The 26,535-nt window shown below is 39.3% G+C and overlaps 1 protein-coding gene and 1 pseudogene across 3 annotated transcripts in view; one reads left to right on the top strand and one right to left on the bottom strand.

Annotated features, from left to right (window-relative positions):
• GRM7 (glutamate metabotropic receptor 7) overlaps positions 1–26,535 on the top strand; it is an 853,586-nt gene that overhangs the window by 331,468 nt on the left and 495,583 nt on the right. The window lies entirely within an intron of this gene.
• On the bottom strand, positions 16,480–17,437 carry LOC123799218 (POU domain, class 5, transcription factor 1 pseudogene; annotated as a pseudogene).

Below are 26,535 nucleotides of genomic sequence, written 5' to 3'. Positions count from 1 at the left end.
ACGGGCATGTCTGGCTGCTGTAGCAGACGCGCATCTCTCATGACCAGGAGCCCAAACCTGGTTTCCAGCCATGCCACAGTGAGCCGACTCTTTAAACAACCGCTACTCAGGACCTGCCAGAAACCTTCCCATGTCCGTTGACATTCAGGAGAAGCAGTGCAATGGACTAAATAATCCCCCACATTTCAAATTTTGTTTTCTTTTTGCCTTTTTGCTCTATCAATTCAAATCAACAAAAAGTTAACTGCTTGGCACATAGTTTTGTTTTGTTTTTCTTTTTTCCTTAAGAAATTCAAGTACAGTCCTGTACTTTAAACATAGGCTTCTTTTAGAGTTGATTTTTTTTAATTATTATTATTATTTTTTAAAGATTTTATTTATTTATTTGACAGAGAGAGAGACAGCCAGTGAGAGAGGGAACACAAGCAGGGGAAGTGGGAGAGGAAGAAGCAGGCTCCCATCGGAGGAGCCTGATGCAGGGCTCGATCCCAGAACGCTGGGATCACGCCCTGAGCCGAAGGCAGAAGCTTAACGACTGCGCCACCCAGGCACCCCTAGAGTTGATTTTTTTTAAATTGTTACATGTGAACATTTCCTTGTCTAAGAATCCAGGCAATACATGTTCTTTAAGTTTTACTGCCAGAAAGGTTTTGTACTGATTACCTTGGTATTATTCCTAACTGGTCATTAAAAACATTTTGGTTTGATTTATTAAAATGAGTAAGTTCAGGACATAGTTATTTTTTAAAAATAAATATCTCACCAGAAAATTCAACTATACTGGTTAACTGATCCTCTTTCTTTCATCAGACAATATTGTCTATCTCTCTCTATTGTGTATATTTGTATTGGTTATTGTGTAGCTCAGAGATACATTTCATATATCATTGTAATAATGATCTTTAGCCTGTCTTTCTGGAGTAATTGCAGTCGCCCTTGTACTATATTACTTTTCCATTTTTATTTTTATTTTAAGATCTGGTGTTAATTAGTCATCTATGGTTAGTAATTACAAAACTTTCCTGAAACTAGCATAATTATAAATGATATTTTATTGCTTCTAGTATAGCTAAGTATCTGAAACATTGCCTTTCATATAAGTATGCCAAAATTAATAATTGATTTGATCTGAATTCTTATATCTCCATCAAATGAATGCTCTTGTGAAATACTCTCACCACACAAAAGGGGAGAACACACAAACATGTATACACAATCTTCATTTCTTGAGCTAGCAACAAGATGTGCCTTTGAAACAAAATAAAAAAGGCATGAGATGAACTATTCACTATGTACTTCCCACACTGCTCTCTGATTCTCATTGGTAGCACTTATAACCTTGTATTGTCATTGCTTGCTGGTCTGTTTAGTCCTCCATGAATTTCTCAATGGCAAGGGATATGACATATGCATTATCGCAGTCTCAGGGCCTGGAACAATACTGGTGCGTAGTTGATTCCCAAGAATATAATTAAGTGCCAAATAGTATAATGTAGGATTCCTCCTTCAGAAACTCAGAAGAAAGAGAAAACTGGAAGGATTAGAATTTACTGGTGAAGGTTTATGGAGGAAGAAAGACATAGAGTGGGCATTGACTGGTCTTGTACATGGCATTGAACTTTGGGCAAGATCATGGATAAGCACTCTACAAGGGAGGTCTACACATGGGGCAAGGGATGAGTATAAGGGGGGAATGAGGAGATGGTCTTGTTTTAGAGAATAACTGGAAGATGGGAGTTTAGCATAACCGGCGTGAGGAAGAGTCTGAATTCTAGGAGAAAAACTTCATGGCTAATAAAATAGGAAGTGTAGCCCCAAATAACTTTGTTAGTGGGTATGTGACATTATATGATTCGTAATGAAAATTTTAGCCTGACAAAATATTCCTAAGTTAAGGGTTGGCAAACGATGGCCCACATGCCAAATCCATCTCACAGCCTGTTTCTATATAGCCCTCAAGTGAAGACTTTTCAAAAACTTTTATTTTATTTTATTTATTTTTAGAGAGCTGGGGGAGAGGCAGAGGGAGAGGGAGAGAGAGAATTCCAAGCAGGGTCCATGCCCAGTGTGGAGCCCGACAGAGGGCTTGATCTCACAACCCTGAGATCATCATGACCTGAGCCGAAATCAAGAGTCAAATGCATAACTGACTGAGCCATCCAGGCACCCCAAGACTTTTATTCTGAACATTTTTAAAGAGTCATTAAAAATAAAGTATAATATGCCACAATGACCTTTTGTGGACCTCAAAGCCTAAAATATTTACTATCTGGCCATTTTGGGACAAATTTTCGGGTTCCTGCAGGTGAAAGTAATAGGAAATGATGAGTAAAAATATTAGAATAAAGGATCTTCTTGAATGTGCAAGGAAGGTAAAACGGTGGTTACAAATAGATTTCTCCATTTGAGCAGCTAAACAGTTTATTTCTTGCTCATACAAAAAACAGTTTATTGTTTTTAATGGTGATGGTGATGGTGGTGTGTAGCTTTCTCCTGTGTGGTGGTTTTGGGACTCAGGCTCTTATCATCTTGTGTCCCTGACATTCCATAGGATTGCATCATTATTGCATCCAAACAGTGAAGAGATATAGAGTGACAGACATATCTACTTCTTAAAAACTTTGGTTTTGAAGTGACTCCCATCCCTTCCATTTATTCTCTGTTGACAGTAGCTCTTTATGTGGTCTCATCTAAAAATAAAAGATTTTGGAAGTTAACTTCCTGGCTGAGTGGCCCCTTTCCTGTCATAGATCTGTGGTATGGCCACTGGCTCTGTGTTAGCCATTTCTGCCAGAGTGAGAGGTGGTTGTGGTAATGGACTGAGCTGCCAGGTGTTTATTTTCCATAACAGTGAAACCAGAAGCCACATAGTGACACATAGATAGAGCTTCCATATATAGACATGTATGATGCATATATATATACACATGTATATATTCACTTATACACATAGGTATCTTAGGTACACACACACGCACACACATGCACATATGAGGAGGAATGAATCAAGGGTGGTTAGAGACTAAAGACTGATCTTTCCTACTTGCTACCTTCTGGATTTCTCAGCTTTCTCCTACAACTCCTGGCTCTTCTTTGTTCCTGCTATGATATTGAGCAAGGTATTATTCTTTCTAATGTACTTTTATTTTCTTATCTGTCAAATGAGGATTATCTGACTCTTGGCTTTGTAGTGAGGGTTAGTGCTGTGAAGTCTTTAGGTCATCTGACATATACTAAATGCTCAATGAAAGATGTCTGCTATTGCTGTTGTTATCACTTAGTGTTGTTATTCCCTTGAAATAGTCTAAGAAATGTTTATGGAGCTTAGCAAGAGTTGAGTATGGATAGATGGAAGAGAAACATGAAGCACAATGACCTCAAACTTTTGTCTTATGTAATGGGATAATGGATCCAAGGAAGATGCAAAGAGCTGGTTTGCAGGGTAAATTTAAAATAGGTGTCCATCAGCAAGCAGATAGGAATAATTCCTGCACCTATATGCTCCCTAGGGACTCGGGAATTTAATGGTTGCCAATCAAATATAAAGCATCGTAGAAAAACATTGCAGGATGAGGGATAGTTATTCCTCCACTGGTATGTTAGAATGACTAAGCATCGTCTCTTTTGCCGAGACCATTGCCGTGCATATTTTATACACACACATACACACGCACATGTGCACACGCGCATTTTCCACAAACAACTTTCATGGTAAACAAATTGTTCTTTTCTGAGAGGTTGTTGAACAACGATAGAGTCCTCACGTCTGTATTGTTTCTGACTCATGTCCTAAACCAGGAGCCATGGTCATTACTGTGGTTATCCTCTAGTCAAGTAACATGTCCTTGATGCTATTTGCAAACATCATCTCTCGGCTTTCTTGATAGTCTTGTTAAATATGCACGGTTTTAGAAGCATGTTGATCAAAGGAAAGCAGGCATTTGGCCTTCATTTCATGTAAATAAGCCAAGATATTCCTTGACCAGCTTAAGGCTGTCAATTACTTATCTTCCACATACAGTGTCTCTTCTGGTAATGTTCCTTGAATGGATGTTGTCTTAGTCAAAAATAAAGATTCAGAAGTGGATTTCAAAACAGATATGTACTGTTTTTAGACAAAGGGGCTTCCTGGGCCTATTTTTAAAGCCAAGGGATACTCTACGTCTCTTATTTGCTTGTTTGGAAGCAAGATTTGATAGCCCTTCATCCCTTCTTGCTTACTTCCTGGACAACTTTGTTTTATTCTACAAACTTTTTCATGAAGAGTTCAATTTGTACTAGCATGATGCTTTGTTTTTGCCAGTTCTGATTGCTGGCGTGGGCCAAAGCTCTAGAGACCATCATTTTTCAGGCTTGTGACTATGCTGTGGCTTCCTCTCCTGCAAGCATTTTACTGTTGGGTTGTTTTTTACTATGGGGTTCCCCGTGTAGAACATATAGGCACAGCCGAACCCTCGCTTAACACATGCCATTGAGTGGCGTATTGTGCTAGACTTGGAGGACAAGTACAGCCACTGGCTCATCTCAGCTAGAGGTAAGGCAGGCATCCTATAAAAGCTGTACCGGTATATGGGAATCTGTTTCCCATCATCCCTAAGCAATGCTTTCACAATATAAACAATGATTTAAATGCATCTGATCTCATTTCCTACAGCACTAACGACTTGCACTCTTACTGACCCACCTCCTCTGAAATAGTCGTGCCCTCTGGCCCCCAGCATACATATGCATGACTCTTCTTTCTTTACCAAGCATTCATTGACTGCATACTATGTGCTAATCTTTTGGTATAGTGGTGGGCAAAAATATCAATGGAAGTTGTTTTGCTTTCTGTTTTGTTTTGTTGTTTTACTTGCTTTAGATTTGTTACAGCTTTCAAGCCCACAGGGTTGTGTTATATTAGCTATGGCAATGAGAGGAGAAAGTGGTCCTTCCATATAATCATATCAACCTTGAGGTTGAATATGTTGCTGTTCACCCCACACACAGTCTTTGCTTCTCCCATGAGCCCTTACCCCTCACACCATTGACTGTTTTGCAGTAACCATGGGTATGTCCATCTCTTCTACCTCATGTTGAAAGTCATTCTGCTCCTTACTCAACATTGTGGTAATTTTTCTACACCTAGACAGTTAAAACTTTAATTTATACATAATGACTGCTCAATAACTATTTCTTAATGAATTAAGAATCCATTTTATAGAAATCCTATTCCTAGCTCTTTACCTAAAGAAATGAAGGCTTATGTTAACACAAAAAATTTGTATGCATGTCTTCATTACAGAATTTTTCATAATTATAAAAACTGAAAACAACCTGAATGTCTTTTAATATGTAAATATATAAATAAATTGCGGTACAGGTATATACTGGAATACTATTCAGCTATAAAGAGGAACAAAATGTTGATAAAAGCAACAATTTGGATGAATCTCAAGGCATTATGCTGAATGAAACAAGTCAATCTCAAAAGGTTACACACTTTATGATAACATAAGACACTCTTGAAAGGACAAGACTACAGTGATAGAAAATAGATCACTTGTTGCTAGCGACTAGGGCAGTATTTGACTATAATGCACAAGCAATTTTTTTTTTTTTTTGCTTGATTCAACTGTTCTGATTGTGGTGATGATTATACAAATTTATATATGTTCCCAAATTCTTACAAATAGACACAAATATGTCAACTTTACTGTATATTACTTTAAAAATAAAATTTAAAAAATCATCTTTTGTGAACTCATAAACCATTACTTTTTTAAAGATTTTTATTTCAGAGAGAGAAGGGGAGAGAGAGAAAGAGAGACAGCATGTGTGTGCATGAGTTGGGGGAGGGTAAGAGGGAGAGGGAGAAGTAGATTTCCTGCTGAGCAGGGAGTCTGACACCGGGCTTGATCCCAGGACTCTGGGATCATGACCTGAGCTGAAGATAGATGCTTAACCTACTAAGCCACCCAGGTGCCCCCATACACCATTATTAATACTCCTGCCAACTCCCATCACATCTGAACTTGAGATCTGTGTTCTTAACCTTGACTGGTCATCAGAAACATTGAGGCCTCTCACTAATAGTACAGACCCCCAGAACTTTCTACTGAGGATATTGATTCAGTAGATCTGGTCCAAGTCTAAGAATCTGCACAAGTGATTTTGGGGACTGAGAAAGTTTGAGAAACTGTCCAGATCGGTGGTTCCAGACTTCAGTGAGCACCAGAATCAACTGAGAAGATGTAGTAGGGTCTGGAATGGGATCCAGAAATTGGCATTATTAGCAAGTACCCCAGGAAAATCTAATTCAGGTGGACCGTGGGACAGACTTTAAGAAATGCCACGGTAGCTCAACACTATGAAGTGAATGTCAAACTCAGATGGTTCTTTTGTGTCTACTCAGTAATTCTAAATGTCCTTGATTCGCCTCTCTTCCCTCTCTAGCATAGGTATTTCATACCACACCAGCCCCCTCAAATTCTCTACCTCACTCTCCCAGTGGTTAGTTGAACTTTGCCTTTGTCACCTGGAAAAACAGAATTTTTAGATGTGCTCTCCTTCAACTTCCTCTTCTTATACTTTAAAAATATAGAATTGCATCTAATTTCATTCTCTTTTTCAGTGCCGGAGGAAAAGGTGTGTCTTATCTTCAAAGGTTACATATCTCTGCTTCTGTGCTCTTGATCTGAGTAACTCTTGACCCTCTGTTCTCTCTTTCCTGCATTTCCAATTTTTCTTTCTGTACTGGTTCCTTCCACACAGCCTGTGAATGTGCTTGTCACCTCCATCTTACACTAGAAATTGTCCTTTGACTTAGAATATCCTTTTATTGCTCACTCTTTCTGTTTTTCTTCACAGCCAGACTCCTCAAGTAGATAATCTCCCATTACAGTTTCCACTCAATGCCCATCCTTCACTTTTTAATTCATAGTAATCAGGCCTTTACCTCCAACCTTGCACTAAGATGTCATAGGGGAAAATCTTCCCGGAACCTCCCGGATACCTAAGCCTCTGGACTAATCCAGTCTTCATCTGTTTTGGATCTTGTCAAGCCCTCCTTTCTTATTAAAAAAGTTAGACCTTTTCTGTTTTCCTCCTAATTTTCCAACCATTTCATCTAGTTTTCCTTCCCTGGCTCATACTTCTTTATGCTTCAATGTCAGCTTTATCCAGGGGGTTCTGTTGCTCTCCCTCATTTCTTTTCACTGATTTCCCCCCCTTCGGGAAATCTCTTCCAGGTCCATGACTTTGGTCATTACCTCTAGGCTCATGATTCCTGTAACTATACTTCTGGTTAAGATCGTAGGCCTATAATTAATAGGTGCTCAGTGTGTGTTTATTGAGAGGATAAACAGGTGACCGCAAGGATGGATAACTGAATTAATGTCTATGAACTAGAGAAACACCACAGTCAAAGGAAATGGTCACTGATTTCTGATTGTGTGGGTTTGGTTATAAGCAGAGACAGACTCTTAAGTTGTTCATTTGCTTTCATTAGTCCCTTTTTCATCATTTAAGGATGATTAGAATATGAAATTGTATTTATCTTAGAAGTTCCGTGATGGAACATGAAACCTTGTTGACCACTGGACCACTCTGGGAAGCCCAAGGATTCAGTGGACCTCTTACTTCCTCTAAGTCTACCAGGGACCTGACTTCTATTGTGCAAATAACAAACAAGCAAACAATGTTCTGAATTATACTGAGGTAAAAAATGATAATACATGGGCACCACTTCTTTGAAGCATTTGTGACAGCTAAGGTGTTCTGTGACATACCCATTTCTATTCATTCTCTTTCTCTCTTTCTATCTCTCTATCTCTTGCTGTCTTTCATTCTTGTTTTTCTGTCTCTCACTCTTATTCTTTCTTGCTCTCTCTTTCATTTAGTCACATAGACTCGCATCACTTAAGATGTTGGGGTACTTTATTAAATTAACAGGTAATAAGAGGTATGTTTAAAATATGAGCTTTAGCAACAACAAAAAGTATAGAAATTTTGGCACATAAATATACAACTAGAGACTAGACTTCTGACACCTGTGAGAAACCTCATGGCATCAAGCATTAGTGGAATGACAGATATTAGTGTAGATTTGAACTTAGTACCCTTAGCTGCTAGTGGGGATCTTGATTGCTTCAAGTTTAAAAGTTATAATTCACAGGCTCCAGAAAGCACTGAATACAGTGCCTAATATGGAACTAATAAGCAATAAATGTCAATTCTGTTCTCCTCCATTTCTTTTCACATAGAAATGTTTTCTCTGCTTGAGACATCCTCTAGTAAGCCACATAGTTCATCTCCATTAATGAAGAGAAAAACAAACTCTGTGTATAAAATATATTTTCTGTTCACTTAAGACACTCTTCTTTCCTCTTTCAGTTTGTGGTTTCCAATTCACCTGCCTTTACAGTCACCAAATGTTTCTACACTCTGTACACAGAATCACTCCTGGTCTCCTGCTGACTCAAGGCAAGCTGTCTATTATCGCTGAACTCCTGTTTTCCTCACTGAAGCGGGGATGTATAGCACTACCACAGAGGCACATTGGGAGGACTCACTGAGATGGAGCTGATGGTTAGTGCACTCAACACAGTTTGGCAACTAGGGGACATTCCAAAAATGTTAGGTGCTACTGTTGTGTTATTTTAGATGTCATATTTCTACTTATGGTTGACATCATTTGAGTTCTAGAATGTTTTGAATCCTTGGGTTTTTGGGTTCTGGAATGTTTTGAATCCTTGGGTTTTGGGGTTCTGGAATGTTTTGAATCCTTTAGTTATGTCTCAGAGCTTCATCAATCCTCAGGGAGGCCTTTTCTGACTATTCCCTCTAAGTGGACCCCAGTGCCTTCCTATCATAGCCACCCACCTAACATGGAAATGAGAGGCACAGACAACTGGAGTCAGAGGCCCAGAGGCACATCCTGGCTCTACCTAGTTTCAGCGAAATTCATTAACCTCCTGATGAGTAAGGGTCCTAATCTGTTAAGCAGATAATAATAGTACTTGTCTCATAGAGTTGTTGTGAAGGTAAAATTAGTTCATGTAAGTAAAATGCTTCATGCAGTTTCTGGCACAAAATATATGTTAAGTGTTTGTTCTTTTTATGATTATAGTCATAGCACTTATTGGATTCTGAAATTATCTTGCTTAATTATCATTTTATAGTCTATTTAACCCCCTCCAGAATTAAAAAAAAAAAAAAGAAGATTCAATAGAAGAGGAAAGATCCATGCCTCATGTTTTCTTATTTACTGCTGTATCCCCAGAGGCTTGAACAGGACTTGGCATGCATCATGTTTTTGTTGAATGACTAGTGTATGTTATCAGTCATCCAATTCCTAAGACCTGACATTGTACATAGTAGGTTCTAAAAAACATATTTGAGGATGCAAGCCCAAATATCATTCATGATTTTTTAAAAACCAAGTCTTGCAGGTATTGCTTAGTGAGAAAGCTGAGAGCTATAGTTGCTCTCTGAATTGTGTGAATTGTTCAAGAAGAATTCTGCTACCCTCCGTGCTTTAGTGAGTCAGTCACGGTGCCTCTGTCTCACTAGATGTGGTTTGGTGACTTCACTTGTATGGGAGCTATGAAAATAAATCACAAGAAGACCTCCCTACCATGCACCACAATTCAAAGAAAAGTCTTTACAGATTTATTTCTAGAGAGGAAAATAAATTGGCATTTGTTTTAACTTGGGGATCTGGGCCGAATTTTTTCTTGTCATTCAATGACATATGTTGTGCATGCAAATTCTAGAGAAAGAATATTGGGATTTTGGAACTATATGTAGTTGATATGCTGGGAGCAATGGAGTTAAATTGGTTTCAGAGCTGCTTTATTTCAGTGATTTTTTTCCCAGCAAAACCTTTAAAACAGGAGGTTGCAGAACTTTTGAGATTGAACTTTATGAAATAATAGGGGGATAAAGGAAAGATATAAAATGCATGGGAGAGAATATTAAAGAGATAAAGGGGCTAAGGGGACACTATGAATCTGGTAGCCCTTTCTAGAAGTCTATATATGGAGATACTAGGATAAAAATGTATCTACAAAAACTAAATGTGTGATGACCAATATTTGCTGACGCTACTTCTCTGCAATGGCTTCCCATTCTAATGTTTGGCAAAATAAAATATGTATCATAAGGTTTTCAACTTTTGTTGTATTAATCAGCATTCTCCAGAGAAACAGAACCAAGAGAATATATGTGTATATATAAAAGTCTGGTAAGCCCTGGATTTGAAGGGTGAGCCAGCAGACTGGAAACTCAGGGAAGGGACAATGTAGCAGTTCAAGCCCTAAGGCTGTCTTCTGACAGAATTCCCTCTTTCCTGGTGAGGTCATTCTTTTGCTTTGTTTAGGACTTCAAACAGTTGGGTGAGGGTCAACCTCATTATGAAGGGCAATCTGCATTACATAAAGTCCACCTACTTAAATATTAATCTCATTCAAATCACTATCATGGAAACATCCAGAATAATGTTTGACTGAATATCTGGGAACTGTGGCCCAGACAAATTGACGCATAAAATCAGCCATCACACCGAGCATGGTCTGGCCCCTGTCTAACTATCAGCGACATTTTGGACCACTTTTCTGCTTCAAACACACAGGCTTTCTTTGAGTTCCTCACAAACACAAATTCTTTCTTTCCACTTCAAGGTCTTCATAGGTGCTCTTCCCTCTGCTTGGAATTCCCTTCTACCATTCATGGCCTGAAAAATCCCCTGCCATACTTCAGCCTCAGCTTAAATGCCCTTTTTGTTAGTGGGGATGTTTCTGACCTCCAGTCTCAATCAGACTTCCTTATTAGCATTTCTGCATCAAGCCATAGTTTCTTTCATTATACTCATCACAGTTGTATGGCTTGACATAGTAGTAATTATAAATTTGTTTTCTGTATGTTAGTTTCATGTCTGTTTTCCCTGTCAATTTGGGTACTCTGTGAGTTCAGGGACCTGACTCATTGTGTTAACTCCATGTAAGTACATATGATAGCCACCCAATGAATATAGAATGAATGAATGAACAAACGAACGAACGAATGAATGAATACATGGATGGAGCTTCAGGTAATTGGAAAAAATGTTTTCCATATTAAGCTTAGAAATCCAAAGAATCCTTTGAATTAGGAACAATTCGAAACACTTCCTTACACCTTTTGCTATCAAAGGCAAACATTTCTTGAGTTAAAGGAGGTCTTATAGCTTGATAGGCACTTACTTAAAAATGCATGTTCTTAGACACTATGTTCTATGTGATGCAGTAGGTTAGGAAGTGGTACTAGAAGATTTCGCCTTGTAAAAAGTACCACAGTGACTCTCATGCTTCTAGTTAATATACCAGCAGTTGGGAACTACCTATATTAGACAAAACTTTAACCTAAGTCAGGGCTCCCACCTCTGATGATGGGAGATCGTTGTGTGCTATGCTGTTTATACCATATTGACACACACAGATTAGACCCAATTCTAGACTAAGTGGAAGCACAAATAATGTTCTTTCAAATAATTAAAGACATCTTTCATCTCTACTATTACTCTATGTTTAAAAAAAATTGCAGTTCTGTCAGTGATAATTACTTTTTCCTAGACTCTTAGCCTTCTCTGATGCCTTTGATTCTTTGTAGATGGTCCCTCCAAAGCTGTGTTTATTAGAGACTCAACCAACACTCTTTCTCCTGACATATTTGTAGTACGGAAGATGATTAATTATTCAAGATAAGGCAGTTCTATTCACTTGATCTCTGTTCACTTGTTTCTCTGAACCTCTTCTATTTTACCTGTTTCTGACCATGTTATGTGTTGAAGTATCAGTCAAGTTTTATATTTTGAGAATTTCTGTTTATAATTGAGGTTATATCTCAAAGAAGAAATACTTTTTACCCCAAGGTTTTTCTCTAGCCTAGTCAGAAACAATCTTAACAATCTTATGTTCTTAGATCTCAACTGACCAGTTACAGGAATGTATAGTTACTTAAAAAGTCATAATTGAAAGCCCAGCCAACTCAAGTGAGTAAGGAAAAACAAAAATGACAGGACTTTGAGAGGAGATCCATATCTCCATCTGGACTATGGTAAAAGGCTGAGTGAAAACATGGGGCACATCAAAGATTAAGTGGGATCCCGGTTGGGTATTCTGGTTAGTAAGTAATGTAAGATTTGAAAAATAGATTGGCATGAGATTGTGGAGCATTTAGATTTTATTTTGAAAGTAGTAGAGATACAGGGTCTGATGATGAGTTTTTATCAGAAGACCTAGAGAATCAACTTTTTAAAAATATTAATGCAGCTGAGAAATAAAGGGTGAAAGAGAAGAAAAGAGATGTAGGATAAGTATACCACTCAAGGAGAGGTAAAAAGGGTCAGGCTTTCTATACAACAACACAGATGAATCTTCCACCCATGATATTGAGCAAAATAAGCCATTCTACAACTCCATTTACGTGAAACTGAAAAGTAGGCAAAACTAATTCACAGTGATAGAATTCAGTAGTTACTTTTGGAGTCAGGTAGTGACTGGAAGGCTCTGGGGGTGCTGATAACCTATATCCCGGTCCAGGCTGTAAAAACTCATCTCCCTCTACAATTTAGTTATGTATACTTTACAGTATGTAATAATTCAAAAAGTCTAAACCCCAAAATGGGGATGAGGTTAAATGAAGGCAATGAAATTGGAAAGCCAGAAGAATTCCTTTCCACAGTGCATCTTTTAGGAGAAAAACTAAAAAGTCTAATGGAATGTCTAGACATAGTGTGAAAAGATGCTCAGCATCACTCATCATCAGGGAAATGCAAATCAAAACCACAATGAGATATCACCTCACACCTGTCAGAACGGCTAAAGTCAAAAACTCAAGAAACAAGTGTTGGTGAGGATGTGGAGAAAAAGGAACACTTGTGCATGTTGGGGAAAATGTAAACTGGTGCAGCCTCTGTGGAAGACAGTATGGAGGTTGCTCAAACAATTACTACTCTATGATCCAATAATCACACGATTGGGTATTTATCCCAAAAAATACAAAACACTAGATCCAAGGGTTACATGCACCCCTATGTTTACTGCAACATTTACAATAGCCAAGTTATGGAAGCAGCCCAAATGTCCATTAATAGATAAATAGATAAAGATGTCTCTCTCTCGCTCTCTCTCTCTCTCTCTCACACACACACACACAGGATTATTATTCAGCCATCAAAAAGAATGAAATCTTGCCATTTGCAATAGAATGGATGGATCTAGAGAGTATAATGCTAAGTGAAATAAATCAATCAGGAAAAGACAAATGCCATATGATTTCACTCATATGTGAAATTTAAGAAACAAAACAAATGAACAAAGGAGAAAAAAAGAGACAAACCAAAAAATAGACTCCTAACTATAGAGAACAAACTGGTGGTTACCAAAGGGATGGTGGTGGGGGTAGGGATGGGTGAAATAGGTGGTGGGGATTGAGAGCACACTACTAATCTTGATGAGCACTGAGTAATATATGGAACTGTTGAATTACTATATCATACACTTGAAACTAATATAACACTATATGTTAATTATACTGGAATTAAAATTTTTAAAAAAGGAATGCTAAGGGACAATATTTTATTGAATTCTCAGTGTTTTAGATAAACATGCTAGAGATGTGTAAAAAAAAACATAGTATAGCAATTTCTGTTCTTAAAGTGGACTGTATCTGCAAAACTCACGGCGGTAAGTAGTCTCCAAAGGTGACCGCTGTCAACCCTTCCATCCTGTAGTACATAGGGTCCGTGTGCCTCCCCTTGAATTGGGGCTGCCTTTGTAATTCACTTTGATCCATAAAACATGGAGGAAATAACCCTGTGACAATTCCATGCTTAGCCATTAAGAAGCCTGGAAGCATCTGCTTTCTCTCTTGAGAATCCATCCACCATGTTTTAAAGAACCTTGGCTTGGGCGGCCAAATGCTGAGCCATCACATGGATGGAGAAAGCCCTAAATGACAAGATGTTAGGTATTTATGGATATTCCAGTTCAGAGGCTAATAGAAGGCAACCAAGGGAGTATCATTAGAGGATGCCACGTGAAGCAGAAGAACCACTCAGCCAACCCTGCCTTAAGTTCTTGGCTTTCAAGAAGAACCACATGGTTATTGTTTTAAGCTCCTAAGCTTCTGAGTAGCGTATTATAAAATAATAGGTAACTCTAACGGTTGCCTTCTACAGTGGTGGTTCTTGATGGAGAATGGGGGGGTTCTTTTCCCCTAGGGGACATTTGTCAATGTTTGGAGATATTTTTAATTGTCATGAGTGGAGAGGCTGCTACTGACATCTAGTGGGGAGAGGCCAAGAACTTTGCCGAACACCCTACACTCACAGAATGGCCCTGCCAACAAAAATTTATCTGGCCCATAATGTTTATAATGCCAAAATTGAGAAACCTGATATACAGCAATGATTTATGATTTAGGTGGTACCCAGGAATTTGTCTCCAAAGCCATATTTCCTAAACTTTGCTGATAACATTGATTACCTAAGGTTCATGTTAATACATAAAAAGTCTTAAAATCGTTCCAGACCCTCAAAGTCAGAATCTCCAGGGAAGGAGCTTAGAAAGTTATATTTTTACTTTCATAGAAGTTTGAAAAACACTGACCTAGCCCAACATTTCTCAGATTTTTAATGTGCATAGAAATAACTTGGCCATCTTTTCAAATTTTAAAATCTGACTTATTTGGATTGGGGTGAAGCCCCAAATAGCTAAAGCAGTCTTGGGAAAGAGCAAAGCTGATGACATTGCAATCCCAAATTTCTGATTTCTAACAAACTCTCAGGTGATGCCTAAGCATTGCTTCTTAGACCACACTTTGAATAGCAAGACTGTAAAGCAGTACTTCTCAAACTTTAACATGCCACAGAATCACCTAGAAGGCACATGCCCAGGTTTGATTCTGCAGGTCTGGGGTGGAGCCTGAGATTTTGTATATCCCACAAGTTCCTATGTGACACGAATGCTACTAGTCAGACTCACACTTGAAAACCAATGCCCTTGATTATTATTTTGCACATCTAAGTGTAATAAAAATTTACCTCAGGCGACTGCAAAAATTGAAGGTTCTCAGAACCTCTCCCCGCTCACCACTACATTTCTTCATTCAGTCTGGGCTGGGAACCAAATAATTTGCATTTTAATGAGTTGCCTCACCTGGGGTGATTCTAATATTAGTGGTATAGGACCATGGTTTATGAAACACTATCCTAGGGGAACATATTAGAATATCTAGTATTTATGGGAGGGGCATGGGCAAATCATGGATAAACACATTTAATTTTAAAATTGGTTTGATTTCTTCTGATTCTAATTTTTAATTTATTTCGAAATATCAAATAGCATTGAAAGAGTAGAGAGAATTTTTCTGCTTATCAAGGCAGCCATGGGTTATATACTAGAACCGGAAGTACAGTTTTAGAAAGGGTGTTTTCTTCCTGGATCAGTCTCTCAGTTCTTTGTGAGTCCCTCCACTTACCTTCTCTGTAGCAGCTACAAGTTGTATGCTGCTGCCAACTTAGAGAGAAGACATTAATAGTAATGGCCACAGTTTAACTTTCTTGGATTTTTGCCATGTACTAGACATTATTAAATACCTTCCAAAAGCTATCTAATGTAATACACTAGATAATTTCTTATAAGCAGGTACAATTAACCCCAATGCGTAGATAGGGAAACTGAGGCATACTAAGATTAAGATACTCGCCCAAGATCACATAAGTAATTAATACCAAAGCCAGAGTTTTTACATTGTCTCATAGGATAACTGATAGATGAATGAGAAGCAGGATACGGGCATCTGTATTTAAATACAATTTTTTAAAAAGAACAATTCTTATATAAAGCGATAGTTAAAATGGAATGACCTCTTCAGATAATGGGTAAAGGAATTTTGGGACAAGATTTAAGGTATTGCTTGAATAGGATGTGACAAAGGCTGAAGTTTGTACAAGTTTCTACTATTAATTACATCACCATATAAATTTTTAAACCCTATTGGAACTTTAATGTATTCTTCTTAACTGTCTACTAGGATCTGATGCTTTTGGAGCTCTGTGGTCCCTAGTAGTGTCTTTAAGCCTGTTGGCATGGTTAATTAAGAAAGTCTATAGTCATCTTGTCTCAAATCAAATGTAATTTTCAGGGTTGTCTTGTTCTCTGTTCTATGATATATGTGGAAGATAAGTGTTTTCCCCATCCTGTTATCTTCTTTCATTAAATACCTGGATTCAGGTAAGATTTCAAGTAGTCTTTTGCTGTTGCTATTACACAATTTTCTACTCCTAAGTCAAATATACATTTCCCCCCACCTATTGTGTTGCAGCCTTCTTTATTTAAGAACAAAGTGATAAGTGATGTGGGGATTAAAAACAAGAACATCCTTGAACTTTACCTTCCCTCCAACTTGTCCCCCAAACTCCCTGCCCCCATACCCTTTGTGTTCCCAAATCCTTTCTTAGGGAATGAAGAACTTAATCCCAAAGCCTGGTACAAACCCCAGGTCCTCTTTCCTTAGCTCTCCCCCTTTCCTCTGCAGCCCTCCCTCCCTCCCAACCCCCATTTCCTGGGAAGGGCCAGCACCTGGGTTTGAATGCATGGGAGAGTCCAGAGTGTTGACAGGCAGAGAGGGAGAGGCTTCACCCTCCGGGAATGGGACTGAGGGGTACAGCCCAGTGACGTGAGGGCCGCCGTAGCCTGGAATGCCAAAATGGGGCACTGGTGCCAGAAGGAAGTATAGTGGTGCCCCTGAGAAAGGGGACCCAGCAGCTTCAAAATCCTCTCCTTGTGAATACTCATCGCTCTATCCTTTGCCCTTCTGGTGACGATTGCAGAACCAACCTCCGACCACATCCCTGTGACGCCCGAGCTGCGGGGCCACGTGGCGGATCGGCTGCAGGGTGGGTTTCGGGCATTGCGGGCACATGCTCCACAGGGTGCCTCTCCCTGGGTTCTGCAGACTTGTTCACTTTCCCTTTTGGGCCTGCACGAGGGTCTCTGTTCTGCCTATCTCCTACAGATTTTCATCGTGGTCAGCTTCCTCCACCCACTTCTGCAGCAGGGGCCCCAGCTTGCACGTGTTCTTGAAACTGAGCCGCAGAGCCTCCAAATGGCAGAGGGTTATTTGGCTGAACACCTTCCCAAAGAGAACCCTCAGCGTGAGCCCCACATTGAGTCTATTTCGGGGTGATCCCCTTCTGCTTCAGGAGCTTGGCAAATTATTCCAGGTCTTTCTGCAGAACTTTGCTGTTCTGGGACTCCCCAGGGATTTGCTCCAGCTTCTTGACAGCTTCACAGCCTCTAGTGCGGGAGCACAGGGCTACGGGGAGGACCCCCTCGGAGTTGTTCTCTCTCTCTGCTCCCAGCTTGCCCTCTGGCTGAGAGGTCTCAAGGCTGCCTTGGGGCACCAACCTCATACCAGCCCCACAGAACACCTCCGTACCTGCGCCAACCCCCTGGCCTGATGCCTGACCTGCCAGGGGGGCTTGGAAACTCAGCAGTGCTCCAGCCCTGTTGGCCCATGGCCTTCACCCCCTGTGAGGTAAGAAGGCCAAGTCCAAAGCCAGGTCTCCCACTATGGGGAACCGACTCCCCAAGCCAGGGGACTGCAAAAGTCTACAAAATATTTTTAAAACAACAGCAAGCACACAACATTTCTTTTGCTACTTTTAAAAATATCACTCCTGATTCTCAACTCTGTCAAAGATATACTCGCCTATCTTAAATACATCCCAGACCTTCTGAGTCCAAAATCTCCAGTTTAAGAGACGGCCTTTTTTTTTTTAAACATTTCTGACACCATGAGCTTCTGCATTTACCTCCATTTGCATAATGTCGGTGTTGAGCGACAGTAGTTTAGAAAATAATTATTATAAGGTGTTTTTGATGTGGGGTGTTTTTGTTTTGTTTTGTTTTGTTTCGAGTCCAGACTATTTTTTAAATAATGAAACTTCTGAGTATATTAGGCATCATACGGTATACAAATATATTTTGTACTGAGATGCACAGAAAATAGATACTTACGTGTGTTCATATCCACGCCCCAGCACCCCTTCCACCCCCGGTAAATTTAGATATTTGAGATTAGATTGATTCCGGGTAAAGCAGGAAAGATTTGCTGGGAAAAATGAAATTAAACTGCTAAAAGAACAGAATAGGCAGTTGTAAGGGGAGAGGCCTTTTAATGTGTAGAGAAAGCTGGAATATAAAACTTGAAGAAGTATTGTGATTATGATCAAAGAATATTGTCAAAGTGTTTTGGGTTATAGGGAACCACTATTCTTCAGACTTCTATCAACATGGATTAGTTTGTCTGTTTTTGAACTTAATATAAATGAAATGATAGCAAATGGATCCATTGTATTTAGCCTCCTAAACTCAAGGTTTTGTCTTTGAGATTTATACCTCTCGTTTCATGTTGCAGTACTTTATTCTGTTTCATTGCCATATAATATTCCATCGTTTGAATTTTATAGTTTAACTGTTCTACAGTTTGTGAACATTTGGGTTGTTTTTCTGTATTTGTGTATTAGGAAGAGTCCTTTAAAAAACATTCTTGGACATGTCAAAAAACGTATTTGGGATTACGTATAATAGGAAGGAAGAAAATTCAAGCTAATAAAAGATGGGAAATGCATTGTTCACTTAAAGGAAAACGTTCTGTGGGACAGAAGTCAGACCTCGTTTGCTCAGGACTCCTGCCTTGTTTCCCTGAATCAGCCACCACTCCCTGCTATGGCTGGGACGTGTCAAGCCTCATGTAGTATTGAAGTTCAGAGAAGGAGAGGTGATCTGTTCCAGTGGTTCTCTAATAGAAGCAAAGATCTCTCTTTTTCAGTGCCCTGAGCAATAACTAATTATGTTTTACTGGCCAGTAATGGGTTACCTGCCAATTGTTTCACCAATCCCTTTAGCCAAGAACATTTCATGAAAGTGATTGGCTTAGCCCTGCCTTATTGAGTTCATCAGTGACAAAGGGTAAAATGGTCCCCTTAACCTAATCAGGGCTGGAGGTTAGATCAGCTCTCTCTGAAGCACATGGGCTACCTCATAATAAAGGGTGGGCACACACATGAAAACACTGGGAAATGGGTGCTGGGTGGGCAAAGAACCACAATAGAAATAGGAAGAAGGTCTTGTCCTAGTGTTAGAAGTGTTCTTGACTGCACCAAATGTCACATCTCACTTCTCCATTGTGAGTACTGGGCAGTCTGTTGCTTTTTAACAGAAATGGAAAAATACTGGACTCAACACTACATTAATTGTAGAGCAGTATTTTTTCCCTCCATTTAGAAATGAATGCATTAATAATTGCTCATATTAAAAATAGCTTTGTAAGAGGAAAAAGATGTGCAGTTTATGTTCTAGGTCAATATGTTGGGGATTTCTGAACTGTTTTTTCATTTGTAAATAAGTAATTCAGTGAAAACTAAAAAGGTTTGGCTCCAAATAAGTAAATAATTAATAATCATCTTGCTTTCTGGTGATTTATTTAAGTATTATCTCTAAAAATAAGTATGGAAAAAGCATAGTGTGGAAGAGAGACTATGCTTTTTACATTCAAATTGAATCATATTCTTATCAGGACTGAGGTTTTAGACTCCCAAATATATCATTTATCTTTATTTATTTATTTTTTTTACAGTGTTAGACAGCTTTCCCCAAACATCATATTATGCCTTTATAAGTTTACATCAGTGTTCTTCTGAATTAGGTGAATTGGTTTTGGTTTTCGGAAACATGCTTTTAAAATAATAATTTCAAAGAAGCTGAAGATCTAGGGACTTGTGCATTATGGCTATGCATTGGATTTAGTGTCACAATTTTCTTACAACTTTGAATTAATAATTTGGAAAGATCTTTAGGTAGGACCCTAAAATTGTTCACTTCACCTCCATAGCTTGGTCAACCAAGTAACACATACCCCTAGTGGCACCAGGAAATGGAAGGTCTGCCTTTCAGGGCTGTCCTTGGTTCAGAGGCACATAATTCATCCAGAATCATACACAAAGTAGGATTGTCAAGCCATGCTATTGTTATTTAAATTTAATAGTCTTACATCATGTTTCCTTTTGAAATTGCTTTCCAATATCAAGACTCATTGACTTTAATATTCTGTGAGACAGTAAATCTTTATTTGAAGATGGGTTCAATATTTGGAAATACAACAAAGCCATTCAGAACAGTGGCAGGTTAATTATGTGAGTATGGTGACCCACCATGTGGTGGTAGGGAAGGCGAAAGCAAGATCTGAGTATGGAGTGAATAATAGTGATTTTCACGCACTGCTGATAAACTGGCCAAGGAGATGATTTTTTTTTTTGAATAAATGTATGTTGATCATCTGCTCATTTGTACCAGATTGAAGAAAGATTCATTTGAAGAGCCTTAACTTTGATGTTTACTCAAACACCCTGGCTAAATAAAATAGGAATGAACAGAATTGTGCTGTGTGTCTTTAAAGAATTCTCGGATTTTCCTAAGGTACCTCAGTGTATTAGACATGACTGTTGTTCATGACATTGTATTAGTACTCTAGTTCTAACTCGGACATACACTGTAGTCTTATAATAAAGAGAGGAGACTCTTAAATAGTGAGTAGGGAAGGAAATGCACTTAGTTCTATGTGTCTTAGTCCTTTTGCATTTATTTTCTTTCTCTCTTTTTCACTGCCTCCTCCTGGCCACTTCTTTGCTCATTAGATCTCTCATTAGAAGGCAGATAGGGAAATCAAAAGGTAATGAAACTTAAATCTGCTAATTTTGCAACTTGTTAGCAGCTCCTATTAAATGTTCAGTGAGAGAAGAAGCTATCGTTATTAGCTAAAAGGAATCTTCGGGATAATCGATGGAATTTATTTATCTGTTACTAATTCATTAATAATTGATCATTAAATTAAGCCAGCCAATTTATTGCACAACTAAATTATAGCACATGTGCTTTTTCTTTGCCCGCAATTAAAAATTTTTATTGGAAAAGAAATCAAGTATTATATATTTAATAAAACTCAAATTTAATAAAGCAAGGTTCATGACCTCACAAAGCCAACCTCCTTTATTCTCTGGGATGTATAACAGTGCTAATAATGGCTACATTGAATCATCTTGGACAAAGCAAAAATAACCCTGTTGTTTCTGAGGCGCAAGACAGGAGAGTCTATCTATGTATCTGCTAAACCTTGGCAAGAATAGCAAAAGGAGAGATAGCATCTGAGAAAAATCAGAGGTTTCAGTAGCTTTGGGGGCCCAGCTTCTAATAGTGTGACTCTAATTGGCTTAAAGAACAGGTGATGTAAGGAAGTTTGAAGCCATTTAGGCCTTTTGTCATTAGAACTGCTCTCCTGGGTGCTCGCTTCCAAATAGCTGGCTTCGTGAACCGGAGCCATAGGTGCTGGGGATGCTGGAGTGGAGGGAGCACCAGGGAAGGTTTGGGGTTAAAAATATGGACAAGATATATACATGAAAAACAAAGTCGGGGTTTTGGTTAAAAATAATTTGCACATGGACCATTTGGATGGAGAGAAGGTAACAGGAATGAAGAAAGCTAGCATGAGAAACTAAATGTATCCTGAAAGAGAAATGGGGGAAAATACAAAGGAACAGAAGGTTTGCTGGGGAGCACGCAGAGCATGAGGGCACACGCTCGGCCTTGTTGAGATGAGCCAGTGTGACCTCCGCTTCTGAACAGCTGAGTCTGCACCAGAGACACCGGAACTGCCTTTCTCAGGCTTGGTTGGACTTTGGTTACCTCGGGAGTTTGAAAGTGTGCTGATGCCTCCATCCCACTCCAAGAGATTCTGATTGAATTTGTCTAGGACGGCGCTTATCCAGTTGGCGACTGCTGTACAGTCCACTTAGCCAGCCCCGGCTCTGGAATATGAAGATGTCATTTAATGCCATCTTCTCTCAGGGGGCTTCCTTCCCATCTGCTGGCTAACTTTTTATATCCTGCCCATCACCCTCTCCCCTCCGCATATGTGGTCTCAGCCACAACAGAAATCTAGATAAACTGATAAAATATCTTCACACTTCAGCTGTAGAAGCAAATTCTTTGTAGCGGTGTCTCTGTAAATGGAGGTTTCTATGTCAAGCTGAGGATCTCCTCTCCTTGTCTTTACTTTTGGACGTTAAATGTGTAAGGTGTTAAAATCTGTAACAGGAAACGGTAGAATTGCAGTAGATATTTCACATTTTTAAGACACTCCTAGCATACATTTCAGAACATGTTGCTATCTTTTGCAGATCATCCTGGCTCTGCTATATCTGTTCAAAAACGTGATGAAAATGGCACATTTTATCTTTCAGGTGCCTCTGCAATTAATTACCATGAAAACGGGATTTATTTATTCAAACCTGTTTTTTGTTTGTTTTGTTTTTAGGAAATGTCTGGAGAACAAAGGAGAAATGTTATTAAATAGGTCATTTAGAGATTCTGGGCCTTCTATATTTAGTACAGCTGCCTTAAACCCAACTATGGCAAGAGAAATCGAGAAGGCACTTTAGAAAGGCATTAGTACTTTCGACAACAGCATATTCAGCCACAGTTACTCCTCACAATCAGAGAAGATAAACATTTCACCCCCTCCCCATTTGATCTCTCTCTTTAAAGATGCTTTCTTCTTTCTTTCCTTCCTTCCTTCCTTTCTTTCTTCCTTTCTTTCTTTCTTTCTTTCTTTCTTTCTTTCTTTCTTTCTTTCTTTCTTTCTTTCTTTCTTTCTTTCTTTCTTTCTTTCTTTCTCAAATGGCAGTGATACTGGAAGAGAGAGCAAAGCATACACAACCCTAGCCCTCACTAGGTTTGATGGCTTCCTTAGTGGTGCTGACATGACACAAACAGTGTGCACTCAGTGGGATAGACTGGGGCTGTGGGGTGTCCAGAGCTGCAGTTCTCACGTTGGCAGTGCTGGCTTGCTAGTGTGTGACCTTGGGCAAGTTACTGAGCTGCTTTCAACCCCAGTTTTCTTGTCTGTGAGATACAGATTTATTTGCAAAATCTACCTTCATAGCTTCTGTGCATTGGGCATGGGGCCAGGTGGTAGAGGTACAGAAGGGCATGAGACGGGAGGGAGCCGTGTTAATGGGGCGTGTTTTTTACGTAGCACTCACTACAATAAACACTAGTGCTCATTGTTTTATTATCACAGGACTGTCCTGGGTTCTGCAGGGGATTCAGAGGGAGGATTATTAGGAATAGATCCAATTTATAAAACACGTTTTTATTTTATTTTGCTTGACCAAATATGTGGCATCACTTCCTGTGGCTCTGAAGTTTGTTGGCAGCACCCAGGAATCTGGGTGTAAAGCAGAGATGATAAATATCTAACATGATTCTGGACAGAATTTTTCCAGGAGGATGTGATAGAGAAGAGATGAGTGATTCGGGTTCGGCAGGAGCACGGTTGGATGTGCCTTCCACAAGGTCAGGTGTCTAGTCTTTGCTACTTACTGCTATATTCTCAGGGACGAGTAATGCAAACAGTAGGAAATCAAGAATTAGTTGAATGGATAAATGAATTGAGGGAAGGATCTAAATTGGCAAGATAAAGGAATAAGGACGTGAGAGGAGGGGCCCCGTAGAGGGAGAGGAACTAGGGGGGGGTGAAACGTCCAGAAACAGTGTGCTAACTAGAGTGTGAGAGCTAGAAGGACAGGAAGGAGGTCATTGCCAGAGGGCCAGGCATTTGATTTAAAAGATGGCGCAATTCAGAAAAATGTCAAGTGCCAGGTAGAGACTGTCCTGTGGCAGGTAGAGCTAATGTGGAATGTACAGAAACAAAGGCAATGAGGAACTGTCTGTTGACTATGGAGTTTAAAGGCCCATGGAAGTCATCCAAGAGCTAGAGGGTAAGAATAAAGAAAAGTGTGACCCCGAAGCGAGGTGTTGAGAGCAGTACTATGAGGCAGGAGATGAGGTGGTAAGAGTAGAGGAAGGTGTAGCTGGCAGGCATGGGCCTGGAAAGATAATGTTTTTGTTTATTTTTTTACAGGAGTGTAGAGGAGCAATGATTTGAACTTGGCAGGGGAGATATGTGTCTTACCTCTCAGGGAGTGAAGATGGGAAGTGAACAGACCCAGACAGTAAAACTTTTAAGCAAGATGGACTCACGACTCGTACTAACTCATCACCATCCTTGCAGAGAGGATACTTTAAGCATGATAATTAAGTGTTTCCTTTCGGTCTACTTAGGAGCCTAATCTTCATCAGCTGTTCGCAGTCTGATCACATAAAATACCTCTTTGCATTCAACTATTGCCACATTCTTCAAGGTAATTGGAAGTGGCTTGGGTGCTGAGTCAAGGAATCCTAGCTAAGGAACTTCACACGGAGCTTTTGCTGCACTGAGCTGGCAAAAGTATTATCAGCTTAAACAAATGGAGGATTTATTCAGTTCTCATCTATTAGCTGCAGTGGCTTCACAGCCATTAGAAATGCACGGAAGAAGCGCTCCCACCACTTCCTTATAAAACCTTAGCGTGCCATTCAGCATATGAATGAGGCTTGGGTATCTTTGGAGGATTTGTTATCCTGAAAGTAGAGACTTTTTTTTTTTTTTAACTGATAAGCTCTAGGGAGTGCAGGGATGTGGAAGCATAGGACCAGGTGTTACGGAAGGAATGTGTTTTTAAGAATCAAGTCAAGAACAGAAATGCTGGAAGCACCACAGATGGGATTTTAATGGAAGTTTCCTTCTAATTTAAGATCTTGCTGTCTCCAAGATAAAGGTAATATTCAAGAAAGGTTGTATGAAGGAAATAATCTGACTATCTTAGTATCAAAGTAGAAACTGAGGACAGTGTTCACCACGAAAGACCTCTATGACCACTCTGCCCTCTGCTCACACTCTCTAGGTATACGATGTGAAAACACAAAATGACACAGCAGTAGGGACGATTCTGCACATGCTGTGTATTGGGTTTTTGAGGAACTACAGTGGCCTATTTGTGCCTACAAAATTTAAAATGATGTTACTTCCGGAGGAGGGATTGGTGTGATCAATAACTGTATAAATAATAAATAACAAGGAGGCTACACAATATTAGAAATAGAAACCACTTGATTATTAAATGGAGAAGTTTCTATTCCCTGGTGGTACTAAATCATATGAAGTGAAATCCACCAGTTTTATTCCCAAGTGAAAAAACAACTCCACAAAAAAAAAAAAAAAAGCCACAAGGTATTTATTATTGTGTTTATTACTGAGGTTGTCAGGCTTTTTCACATGGTGGTGTTTATCATGGGTAAGAAAAAAAAAGTAAGACTTTTCTACTTCACCTTGGATTAAATCATTGTACCTTTGTTTAAAATGTATGTATAATTTGACCGTATTTTCTAAAAAGCAAATGCACAAAGATGAATTCTGCATAAACTCTGATGTAGTTTTGCAAGCTGTGTTGCCTCCAGAGTACCTGAGGTGCTTGTTACGTTTGTAGAAGCTCCTCTTTGGACTTCCAAATCAGATGCCTTACAGGTAAGGCCTAGTCCCTCTGGGAATCTGATTCAGCTAGGAAGAGAAGCAGACATTGAGAGAAACTGGATTTGGGTCATGGTCATCTCAGGTTCCTGAGTGAGAACTCTGTAGCCTTGAAACCCTAATTGACAAAGCCTTGCTCTAGTTCTTGCTGGGTAGAATAAGGTAAACCCATCATCTATTAAGTATCAGCAGATAGAATCTATTTGGGGGATTGCATTTTATATAAACCTATAGAAGGAGCCAATAAGTTCCCGATATTCCTTCTGTACTTCCAGAAAATAAATGGCACCCCAAAGGGAAAAAGCCTTTATTGTGCATGTCAACTAGGAATATCTAGAGAAGGCAAGTATAAGCAGAAATTCATTTCTCTTTCAGACTTCACGTCGGATTTAATTGTACAACTATTGAGCAATGTAAGGGAATCAGCTCTCTTCCCTGAACCCTCTGCTGCATTTGACATCACCAATGGTGGCTGCTTTTATTAAAACTTTCCCACTCTTGACTTCCCTGACTTGGAATTTTTCAGGCCCGCTGCTGGCACCCGGACCACTTTTTGTCTGGCTTCTCTTTTTTTGGCTGGCACTTCCTATCCCAGTTAACAAATGTTACTCCCTCAGGCTCAACACTTTCCTTAAATAGGATCAACTGTTAACAGGCCTGCACATCCCCTCCTAAACTACCTTCCCAGTCTTGACTTCACCAAACTCAAAATTCTATATAATTTCCAGTTAAATACCTCATTTGTACCTCCAACCATGGAATTAATCCACCCCTTCTAAATGAAGCGTAGTGTCCCCAACTCCTCTTCAGCTTCTATCATTTCCTTGGGTCTTCGTTTTTGTTTTTGTCATTTTTATTTTTATTTATTTTTTGCACGAGATCTGGATCTTCACCGACTTTTTCATTTCCACTAAGTGGTAGGAAAACTGAAATATATACTTGTTTTCCCTGATTTCTCTCTCTCTCTTTCTCCTCTCAGTTTCCTTCTCTTTTTCATTCACTGTTTACCCATCCATTCATCCATCCATCCATCCACCTATACAA

This window comes from Ursus americanus, chromosome 14 (genome assembly GCF_024610735.1).
Source record: "Ursus americanus isolate L20-20 chromosome 14, mUrsAme1.1.p, whole genome shotgun sequence".
NCBI classification, from domain to species: Eukaryota; Metazoa; Chordata; class Mammalia; order Carnivora; family Ursidae; genus Ursus; species Ursus americanus.
Note: the sequence above shows the minus strand (reverse complement) of the source record. Positions and strands in the feature narration are given on the sequence as shown.